Source organism: Plectropomus leopardus, chromosome 3 (assembly GCF_008729295.1).
Source record: "Plectropomus leopardus isolate mb chromosome 3, YSFRI_Pleo_2.0, whole genome shotgun sequence".
In the NCBI taxonomy this organism is placed as follows: domain Eukaryota; kingdom Metazoa; phylum Chordata; class Actinopteri; order Perciformes; family Serranidae; genus Plectropomus; species Plectropomus leopardus.
The window spans coordinates 2,459,485-2,469,991 of record NC_056465.1 but is presented as its reverse complement, the minus strand read 5'-3'; positions in this window follow the sequence as shown (position 1 = coordinate 2,469,991).

Below are 10,507 nucleotides of genomic sequence, written 5' to 3'. Positions count from 1 at the left end.
AGTAAAACACCTCAAATGTTATTTTAGAAAGCTGAGGTACCTTCTTTCAGCACAAATTAGAGGTATTTGAACAGCGGCATGTCACACGTTTGCAGTTCCAGATGGCACCAGCTAATGTGCTGGAAATGGTGAATCTTAAATCAGGCTGCAGTGACGTCTCAGACGCAGAGATGTCTGCCAGCACGGCCTCCCTGATTTACTCAGCGTGTTTATTATTCTGGTACTATTTGTGAGGGCTCCAGCTGCCTCTGGCCTCACATCTCGCTCTCGATCTCACTGTACCCTCCAGTTTGTGTCAGCTTTGATATAACTGAGCCAGTTAAAAGTGAACAGCGGTCCCACTCCCTTTGACACTGTAAACAAACATGACACAAATGGAGCCAAAGACAACATCAAAAGAGTGAAAAGCTTAAAGTTAAAAACAACATTGATAATTGGGTTTGCTATCAGGACGACTAGTAATTGTTTATCTGTGGCCAATAATTTCTTGTTGTTTGGGAGGATGTATTACAGACTTATTTGTCCATGATTCAACAATATAGGAAAACATTGCAGGAGGTAGAGTCTGATCCTGAACACTACACTCATGCCTGGGGCCAATTTTTGTTTCCAAGGCTAGCAAAGGCACACCCCATCCTTCTCTACCTTACTTTGACTCTGACTGACTTCCCCTGACATTCTTTAAACCTAACTAACCAAACCAACAAAGGCAACAAGCACTAATCAGCGTAGGGCAGGTCATGCCTTTGATATCCTAGGTAACGAAAATTGGCATCCTCAGGAGTTGGGTTGTGCTGCCTCATAATCTACTACCAACTTTTACCAACAGACAGTATTTGTTAAACAAAACCACAAACTTTCCCCAACCTTAAACCAACCCTAACTGCCTTGTCTAGATACTGAATGTATTAGCATAATATCAACTGACGACTGACATTTGTTTCTTGTAAGGCAGTCAGTGTTAGAAACACATTAATCCAGGGTGATTTAGGTCTGTGATTAATGTGTTTCTTTTTTAACCCCTTGAAACCTGAGCAAATTTGCTTAATTTCTTTCAAACATAGGGCAAAGCTTCAATGAGCAACTTCAGAGGAAATGACCTAAAAATTAAGAAAAATTGTAAAAAAGTATGGGAAAATTACCAAAAAATGTAAATATTTTTAAAAAATCTTATTGCAAAGTTGCTCTTTGCCTCTTTCAATAGGTTTAAAAAACAATAAGAGAAAATTTAAGTTTAAAATACAGGAAAAGTGAAAGCTAACATTCCTGTCCTGTCTACCTGGCTGAGTTTTAAAACTACATTGATGAAAGTGGTATCACCTGAAACATGTCCTGAGGAATCCAGTGGTACAAACTAACACCCTCCACAGTACGGGGGCAGAAAAACTCTCCAAAATGATGTCATGTGTGGTCATTTTACAGTGGTTCCTTGACCTCTGATCTCAAGATATCTGATTGATAATGGGTTTTATGGGTCTCCCCTTTACACGCATGCCCACTTTATGCTAGTCCCCTGCAGCTTTTTGCTGTCATTTGATTCCTAATTAAGACAAAAAAAAATTGAATTAAAAAAAAATTAATGAAGTGCAATTAGTTGCAATTTACTATTAACATTCTGCAATTATATGTATATATATATAAAGTCTACTCAGCAAGCGAGCAAGAGAAAGAGAGACTGACTCATGGTTCTTTGCAATGTAACAACACCAACATAAAACTCTGATTAGCCAATCACAAATGTTTCAAATACCAGCCACCAGGCCAGCTTTACACAATCATCACTGCAGCTCTCATACAGTTACTACAACAGTCTGATTATTAGTAGATGGGTTGCAGTTTGGTGATATGTGTAATTAATAAGAAAAATATTAATTACATTTTCTAAATGTTAACTTTGCAAAGAGCAGAGAAAAGCGGCTGTCTGCTGCTGCTGTGTGTCCCCATTTGAAAGATGCTGTGTGCATTTACGCACACAGGTGTGTGTTTGGAAGCAGCACAGACAGACTGGGATGTTAAATGTTTTTTTTTTTTTTGTGAGGATTCCCTCTGGAACCTTGTCAGGTAGGAAGAGTAACTTTTAATTTTATTTTGCTCTCTGCTATAGTTCTGCCTGTGTCTGTGTTCTTGGCACAAAGGCAATGCTCATACTTCCAGATGTGACTATTGCTGAGCTGCTCTTTCAGCACCATGGATAGCTCCGCTCTCCATACCAGGCAGACTGAAATTAATGGAGGGGGAGAATGAAGGAAAGAGAGACAGAAAATGACAATAATAATAAAAATGATAAATAAATTAAATAAATACATTTTTAAAAAAAAACAACTTTTCATTTAAAACAGTATATTAAACTCCAAGATACATTCTCTGACCAAATTAAATGCATTACAACATCTACTTGGAGAATATAGTGTCATTGCCATCGAAGCAGCAAGATACGTCAGTGCATGTCACAGCCTAAGAGACAACCAACATACATATAACAGCAGGAGTTAATTTCCTAAAAGCTCAGCTGTAAAACAGTAAAGGTAATATCACCGACAAGCATCTGGTGAAATCCACGGGTGACATTGTTGCATCCTCGGTAGAGGCAACACAGCAGCTAATGCTGCTGTTTTGTCATGTTTCTTGAGTATTTTATCTCTGTCTTTTGCCCCTTATTTTCTCCCAAATTCTAATTTTGTCAAAACTGTAGAACCATTGCCGAAAAAATAACGTAATCCTCATCGTCTTATTAATGGCCACTTTCGATTATCTGTCTGGTGCTGTTTGACAGTGACACAGAATTTCAAAATACAGGCCTAATCAAAAAAAGGATGAAATGGAATGATGTTTTCAATTTACACCAATCAAAGATCATTTAATCCATATATTGATCCACATCACTGGATAATTAATCTCAAAACTATTAGAATTCTCTTGATCTTTTAAGATTACTGCATGTTTCCTAATCAAATCCAAGAAGGTGCACACAGAAATATGTGTGGTATATGCTTGTACAGAAATAAGGGCTAGTACCCAAACCAGTGCTAGAGTCTGTGTGTGTGTGTGTGTGTGTGTGTGTGTGTGTGTGTGTGTGTGTGTAATTTCTACAGCTGTTCTGTCAGGGGAGAGAACCTTACAAGACTGCTGGTTGTGACAGAGGCATTGGTACAGCAAGAAACATATGCTGCGCTTTTATCATAGCAGCACACTGAAAAAAACTACACAACACGCACACAAGCCCGTCAGACAAAGTGGAATGACTGCATTCGCACACATTCTCTCCAATGAGGGCTCACATGCTCACACACACGCACACACACTAAACCACACACTGTTTCATTTATCAGTGGTGCATTATTTATCAGCAGCAGCGTTGCTACTCCTCAAGGTATTTACAGCAAGGAATACATTAGCAGTGAAGAATGCAGAATTGGAAAAGTGAATATTCCTCCAGATTAATATGCACATCACAGATCCTGCTGGAATAATCAGCCAAGCTGTACTGGTACCAATAAACACAGCTGGGATGTGCCTCTTTAAAACGTTTCACCAAATGCAGACATTCATCAGAAATCTGTCAATCATGGATAATGCTCCTTAATCTGATCTAATCACTGCAGCGTTAGGCAAAAATATTATTATCTGGGAGCATCATCTTTCACTAGTTATGAGTCTGAAAATGAACTACAACAGAAAGTGGAGTAATTGGAGAAACTGGGGTAATATAACAGACAAACAGGGAACTTGACTGTCTCTGGGTGCACTGCAAAATCTGACAAGTTGATTTTACTTAAATAATCTTGATTGATCTTGATCTTGAACTGATTGCATTGAAAAAGGAAAGTGAATATAACTATTAATTTCAATTTATGTTTACTTTTTATCTAATTGTTACGTTTACTTCAAATTAAGTGGCATTTACTTAATTGTGTTAAGTTGTTGCAACTTAAGAATGACAAGTGAAATTACCTTGTTCTTTTTTAGCAACTTTAGTAATCCAAATTAGTCTTACTTAACTTGATTATGACAAAGATGATTTTGCCAATGATGAAGTTAGGAGATCTGCAAGTTGCATTTTGTTAACATGTTTAAGAAAATACAAATATGAAACTGGAGGAATATGGATATACAGCAGAGTGAACTTGGTTAACTGAAGTTGCTAAATCCTTTGAAAGATTAATTGAGGTTATCATTTTTAACCCTTTGAAACCTTAGTAATGGTTTAATTTCCTGCAAAAAATACAAATACTATACAAATAATGAAAATAAATATAAATAATAAATAAACATTTAAAAAATGGGAAAAAGGCAATGAGCAACTTAGATAGGGCCTAAAAAAGAGCAAGAAATTATGAAAAAGTCATGAGAAAAATACCTTAAAATAAGCAGAAAAAAATGACTAAAAATCACAAGAAAATGACCAAATCATGAAAAGTGAAAAAAAGTATAAGTATACATTTTTTGTAACACTGTTTTTAATATATAATTTTAAGAAATATGAACAGAGTTTTCTTTTTTCCCTATTTTTTTCAATTTTCCCGTAAAAAAAAACCAAAAAAAACCAAACAGGTCATTTTCTTGTCACCTTTTAGTAATTTCTCGCTATTTGTGGGCAGTTTCTTGCCAAGTTGCTTTTAAGTAATTTTAAGTGATGCTAATAATTAAGGATTATAAAGTAAACATACATTACCACAAAAAGTTCCATTTACTTTTCAAGGTGTTTTTTTCAGATTTTTTTTTTTTGTTGAGTAAAATCAAATTGTCACATTTTATAGTTCAAAAACCATTATGGGGGTGTAATGCAAAACATAATAAGCTGTGTTAAGGAATTAACGTTCCCTGGGCAGTAAGTAAACTGTAACATTTTCAAAAGGTAATGAATGATAAATAAAAATGATGTTTATGAGTCACAGGTGCAATGCTGCTTGTGCATTTTGGAATTGAAGACTCTCCGAGGCCACATAACCAAATTTAGGAAGTCCGGATAATTTTAGCAAACATGCCAGGGGAGGACCTTAATAAAACACATTTACAGGGGGAGAAAAGTCAAGCAGAAAATATCAGCAGAAACACAGCGACAAAGAAACAATTGCCACTTTGGAGGGAGTAACCACATTAAAGTGCATCTCCTCCAAAGGTCAGACAAGTGATCGACAACGACATTTGAATCGCCTGAAATACTACCTCATGCCAGCATTGGCATGAGGTAGTATTAAGACTTGAGGTAGTAAGACTTGAACAACAGTGGAGGAGAAATATGTTATATATTGTTGGATGTATATGGATAGATGTTTCCTCTCATGAACCCATGTAGTTTGTCCTTTCCTACATGCTCAACCTGCTCTCATTCCAGACTCGCCAAACATGTCCATTTTTGCAGCGCTTTTTGCACAAGATCCTGACACCTAAAGCCACCTTTCATGTCCGAATGATACGCCACTGGATGTCGTCAGCTGAGAACGCTGCTGGACAAAACTGTTCGCTGTGTTATTATACACTGCTGGTCGGCCTCTGCTGCATCACTTAAATATGTGGCCAGACAGAATCCGTCATGTCTGCATGATACCCAACTGAACAGCATCAGCTTGAAACACTACTGATAAGATGTAGACAGGCGGTAGATTGGTCCAACAAACTTTGACTTTGTTGACTGAGTCTAGTGTTCGCTTCCTGTCTGTGTCTGAATGTTTTTTTTTTCTACACCTTACCATGTGCTTCTTTCCATAATCCTTACCATCTGTGATGGCATGTGTGTTTGTTGACATTCCAGTGTTGGTTGCCATGTGCTTCTGTTGCCCATGTGCAGCTTAATCCGACCATGTACTTGTGTTGACATCACTTTAGTGACATCCCAGAACATCAACAGCAGAAGAAGAAGTCATACTTGCAGAAGTCCATTGCAAAGCTGCAACGTGAGCTGAGAACGTGTTGGGATGACATTTCAACTGCCGCAAGGGATAGATCATCCGGTCACTTTATTAATAGCTAAGTAATTATATTTTTTTAGATGTTCTTTTTGTTAGGGACCACAGACTGGCACTCACAAAAAAAAACCAACAACAAAAAAAACAAACAAACTTTTATACACCCTTACAAAAGGGCATTTTGAATCAAGGGGTAAAGGGGCAGGTGCTCAGGCATACTTAGCATCGCCCTCTGCATTTGCCTGCGCCTACATCACTTACATTAGAAGGTCAAAGGACCAGGGCAGTTATTACTTCAATATTCTCAACAGCTGCTTGTACAGCTCCAGATACTGCTGTCATCAGAAGTCAACATTTCCCTTCTCTATGGCAAAATGATTGATGGTCATGCAAGAGTTCATTCAACTCATCATGAAATTGGCAAGTTATTGGTTGGTGCACTGTCACCAAAAGAACTATCATGTCCGGCATTGATATTTGTCCTTGTTGGGGACATCAAGACGCATAAGCATTTGTAAAAGTTATGTAGTCAAATATGTAACAGACAACCTTGACAAGTGGTTTGAATGATCGGATGAAAATGCGTCTTGGTGGTTGTTTACAATTGTTTTTAGCGCTGTTCACTGGTGGTCCATTCACCAAAGATGCATGTTAAAACAAGCTATAAACAGGCTCACTAACATAGGGAGATCCCAGATTTTCTTGCTACACCTTTGTGAAAAGATGTGTCCACACATCAAATACACTTTTTTGAATGAATAAAACCTGGTTACATGGTATAAAATAAAAATCTCTCTTTTTTTAATCTAAATGCCTACCTCCTAGTCCCTTCATTCTTATTCTCATGCATGTAAAACCTCTTGCAGAACTGTATCTCACCTCCCTTTATGTATCGTATAGCCCTTTTTTAAACAGAGCCTCTGTGTGTCTGATCTAACCTCCAGCTGGTAAAAAGAAATGTGAAAAAAAAAACACCAGCCATGATTTTCTCTCACGTCTGGCTGTATTATTCATTTTGTGGGAAAAAAAACACATGAAAATGAATCACAATTCCCTTGTGACATGGTAATTTTAAATGTTTTTATTACTGAAAAACACAGGGGAGAGTATGAATTAAAAGAAACTGTTACAAAGAGAAACATTTTGGATCTTCCAATTAAGGGCTGTATCTGTACATGTTGTGATGAAATAATTCTGCTTTTTTTTTCTTCTTTCTTTCACAATGTCCTCAGTTATCTTTACTTTTTTAATTATCTAGTATTTATTAGTGTCTCAGTGTCTTCATTTAACCTTTACATATAAATAGCAAAAATCACAGCACACACCAAAAGATAAACATGTCACAGTGACATGTTTTTAGAGGAGCTCAAATATTTGGAAACTTAACCCACACCAAGCCTGGATGAATCCTGTCAGAAATCCTCCAAACCAAATACTCAGAATAAAAATACATTTGGAGAGATCATAACAACACTTAAAATAATTCCAACAAAAACAACAATGTTGCCATGGCAAACAACAAGTGAACTTCATGAAACACTAGAATGTACATGGAATAAATTTATTTAGTGAAAGCAGAGTTACTTCATACTCCACTGCATCAAGAATGAACGACTACCATCTTCCTCTCAGCGGTTAAGTAACATTACAAAGTTGACTCTGGGGGAGTTTCCCTTCTCCACAGCCCACAGTCTTCTCTTTGGTGGGCTGGTCAATTAGCTTCCCAGAGCCCTGAGGCTGCTACTGGGTGTAGTGGAACGTTTGTGGGTTGGTGTCGTTTTGAAAAAACTGAGTCCAGGTGAGATTTTATCATCAACACATCTGTAAACTGCTTTGAGTGAAAAAAAAATGTAAAGTTGCTTAAACATAAAACTAAAAATTTGACACAGAAAACATCAGTTGAACTACATTGTGGTAAACAGGCTTATGCTTTTGTGTAATGAAACTGCTGAGTATGTAAAAATGTAAATGAACTAAAAAAGTATAGATTTAATGTGTAATATAAAAAATATTGCTTATAAACTGGCATCCAAGTCAAGTTATCAGTTCCGGTATTCAGTATTTTGTAACTCTACCTAGCCCTTAAAAAAGCTTGTCATGAAACAAGAAGTTTAAAGAATAAAAAATCTAAAAGTAGCTTTTACCTCAAGTGCCAGCAAGATTTTTTTTTTCTTGATAATATGACAAAATTAAATGCAGCTGACTACAGACTCTTAAGTGTTGAGGTGTGTTTTTAATGGCTGCACTGCCGTCAGATGCGAGACAGACCTCATCCTGAAATCCTATTATGGCATCCTTTCAACTCATTTGTTAATTTCCTCCTCATCACGTCTGGAATATGATGTGTGGATGAGGAGCTTAGCCAAGAGAAACAATGCTGCCTGTTTGCGAGCTATAAATGTGTCTTATCCTTAAAACAGGGACAATTGGCTAGTGTGCATTTCTTTGTGATGAGAGACATTGTTCTACACGCAGACAAATACATAACCCTGCCAATTCTCCTTTTGTGCAATCTTCAGCTAAGCTTCCCTACTATAATACACACATTGAATAGAAAATGTGGCCCAAATCTTGGCGGAAATAAAGTATTCTGCAGCCGAGGCTTCAAAATAAATCCAAGATGAATGACAATATCCTGACCTGGTTAGTGATCATTAAGGGTATAATATGAGAGCAGAGCAGCTGCTTCAGTAAGCTTAGCCTGTTGAAAGAGGAGCTCCAGACTCCTGATGTGCCTTAACCTAAATAGTGATTTGACTGATTTTACATGCTTTATTGCAAAGGCACATTATCAAAAAAAGCATGAGCACTGAGTATCTGTTTACTCAAGCTGTGGTTCCTAACCTTCTGCACTTATTCTGAACTTTTTTTTTTTTTCAGAAAACACAGACCAAACACAACTGCCAAATGCATGTCAGTCCCAGCCACCACTTCACAAGGTAACCAGCTTGTTCCGAATCTTTTCTTTTCCCAACATTCGTTTGGCAGCAAACAAAATTGGCTCCCAGTATTCCCAGTGTATCAGCCAGTGTCTCAACACAGATTTGAAAAGACCAGATCAGAAGAGAAACCTGATTTCCTGATTTTATGATCCATGAAGAGATGTTTCGTTCAAACGTTTTGCTCTGCATTTTGTTTTCTTGATAAAAACCTGTTAAGGTGTATGAAGCCAAACTGTCACAATATAATTTGGCAACTTATGGACACTCCAACATCTGACAAGTTAAGTCAAGCCCTTTATGTCTTTCCATTCACGTATACAGAGAATGAAGTCACAACATCTCTGAAAGCCTCCTTCAGCAATGTACAGGAAGAAAAATAGACAGAGAGATCACAGACCCTGTTTAAATAAAAAAGATAAAATGTTGCACTAAGGGCTTAAAAAAGGCAATTCTGGTTGAAAGGCTGTTGTTTACAGTGGATTAATACTGGGATTAATGTAAATAAAATGGTGCTAATGTGATAGGTTTGCCGCTTTGTCAGTGGACATTCACATATAAATATGAAGAGTGTACAGGGGTTTTAATATGGGTCAGTTTTTTTGTTTTTTTTTTAAGTTTTCTTTTTGACTTTGTATGGCAGAACATTTTTGTGACATTTGATGAAGTATGGACTGTCTTTTGATTTAAGGCTTACCATGTCAGGGAAGAAGTAGGTTCAAACTCATACATATGATTTCCTAAACTATTACATTTTTTAAAAACAAATCCATGCATGAAAGGGTACATGTGTATATTGCTGTCTTTTTGCATGTAGAAAAAATTTCACCAGACTTCAGAGTTAACAAGTCCTCACTTTCTGAAGTATCAGGCTGCTGCAGATTTACAACCATTACAGATAAGCCAGTACTCTGGGGGATATTTGGTGGCGTTCTTCCTTGACTGGCACTTGATCTGTCTGAAATATCATTAGTCCCATACAACAGACGATGTAAGCCAGTCATAGTGAGGGGGATAAATGCTTGTATAAATTTTGGGTTTTATATTTGGAAGAAATTTGTGTCAATATAAAAAGATTTGTTATCACTTTGACATTTACTAAATCCAGTAAGACTCACTTAAAAACTAATTTTGCATTAAAAATTTAAGATGAACCATTCAAGTTTGACACCAAAGTTTAATTTTATTGTTTGTTGTTGTTATTATTTGTTAAATGAACTGAAAGCTGTATTTAACTCTTGAACATTATTCTTCTATTTGGATGGAATGCAAAAAGAAAAGAAGCTGCCTTCAATGCTTATTTTAGTGACTTGAAAGAACATATTATATTTGTATATTGCTTTGCATAAAAGGATAACTGATCTATCCAGATTAAAATGTTAACAATTTGACATGAGCCTGTATTTTTTTATTTTATGTTTTTTGTTCTTCAAAGCTGATTTAAAATAAATCTGGAATTGTTTTCAGAGCAGCAAGTCCTCAGCCAGATCATGGAAAAGATTTTAGGATGAACCCCATATATGGAATCATTTTCTTAGCTTTATAATAAAAGATTGCTAATTATATTAATTAAGGAGAAAGAATAGTTCAAGTCGCACTTGTCAGATCTCATTGAAACAGTGGGATCACTGTGGATTATGGTGTGGAACAAATTACATCCAA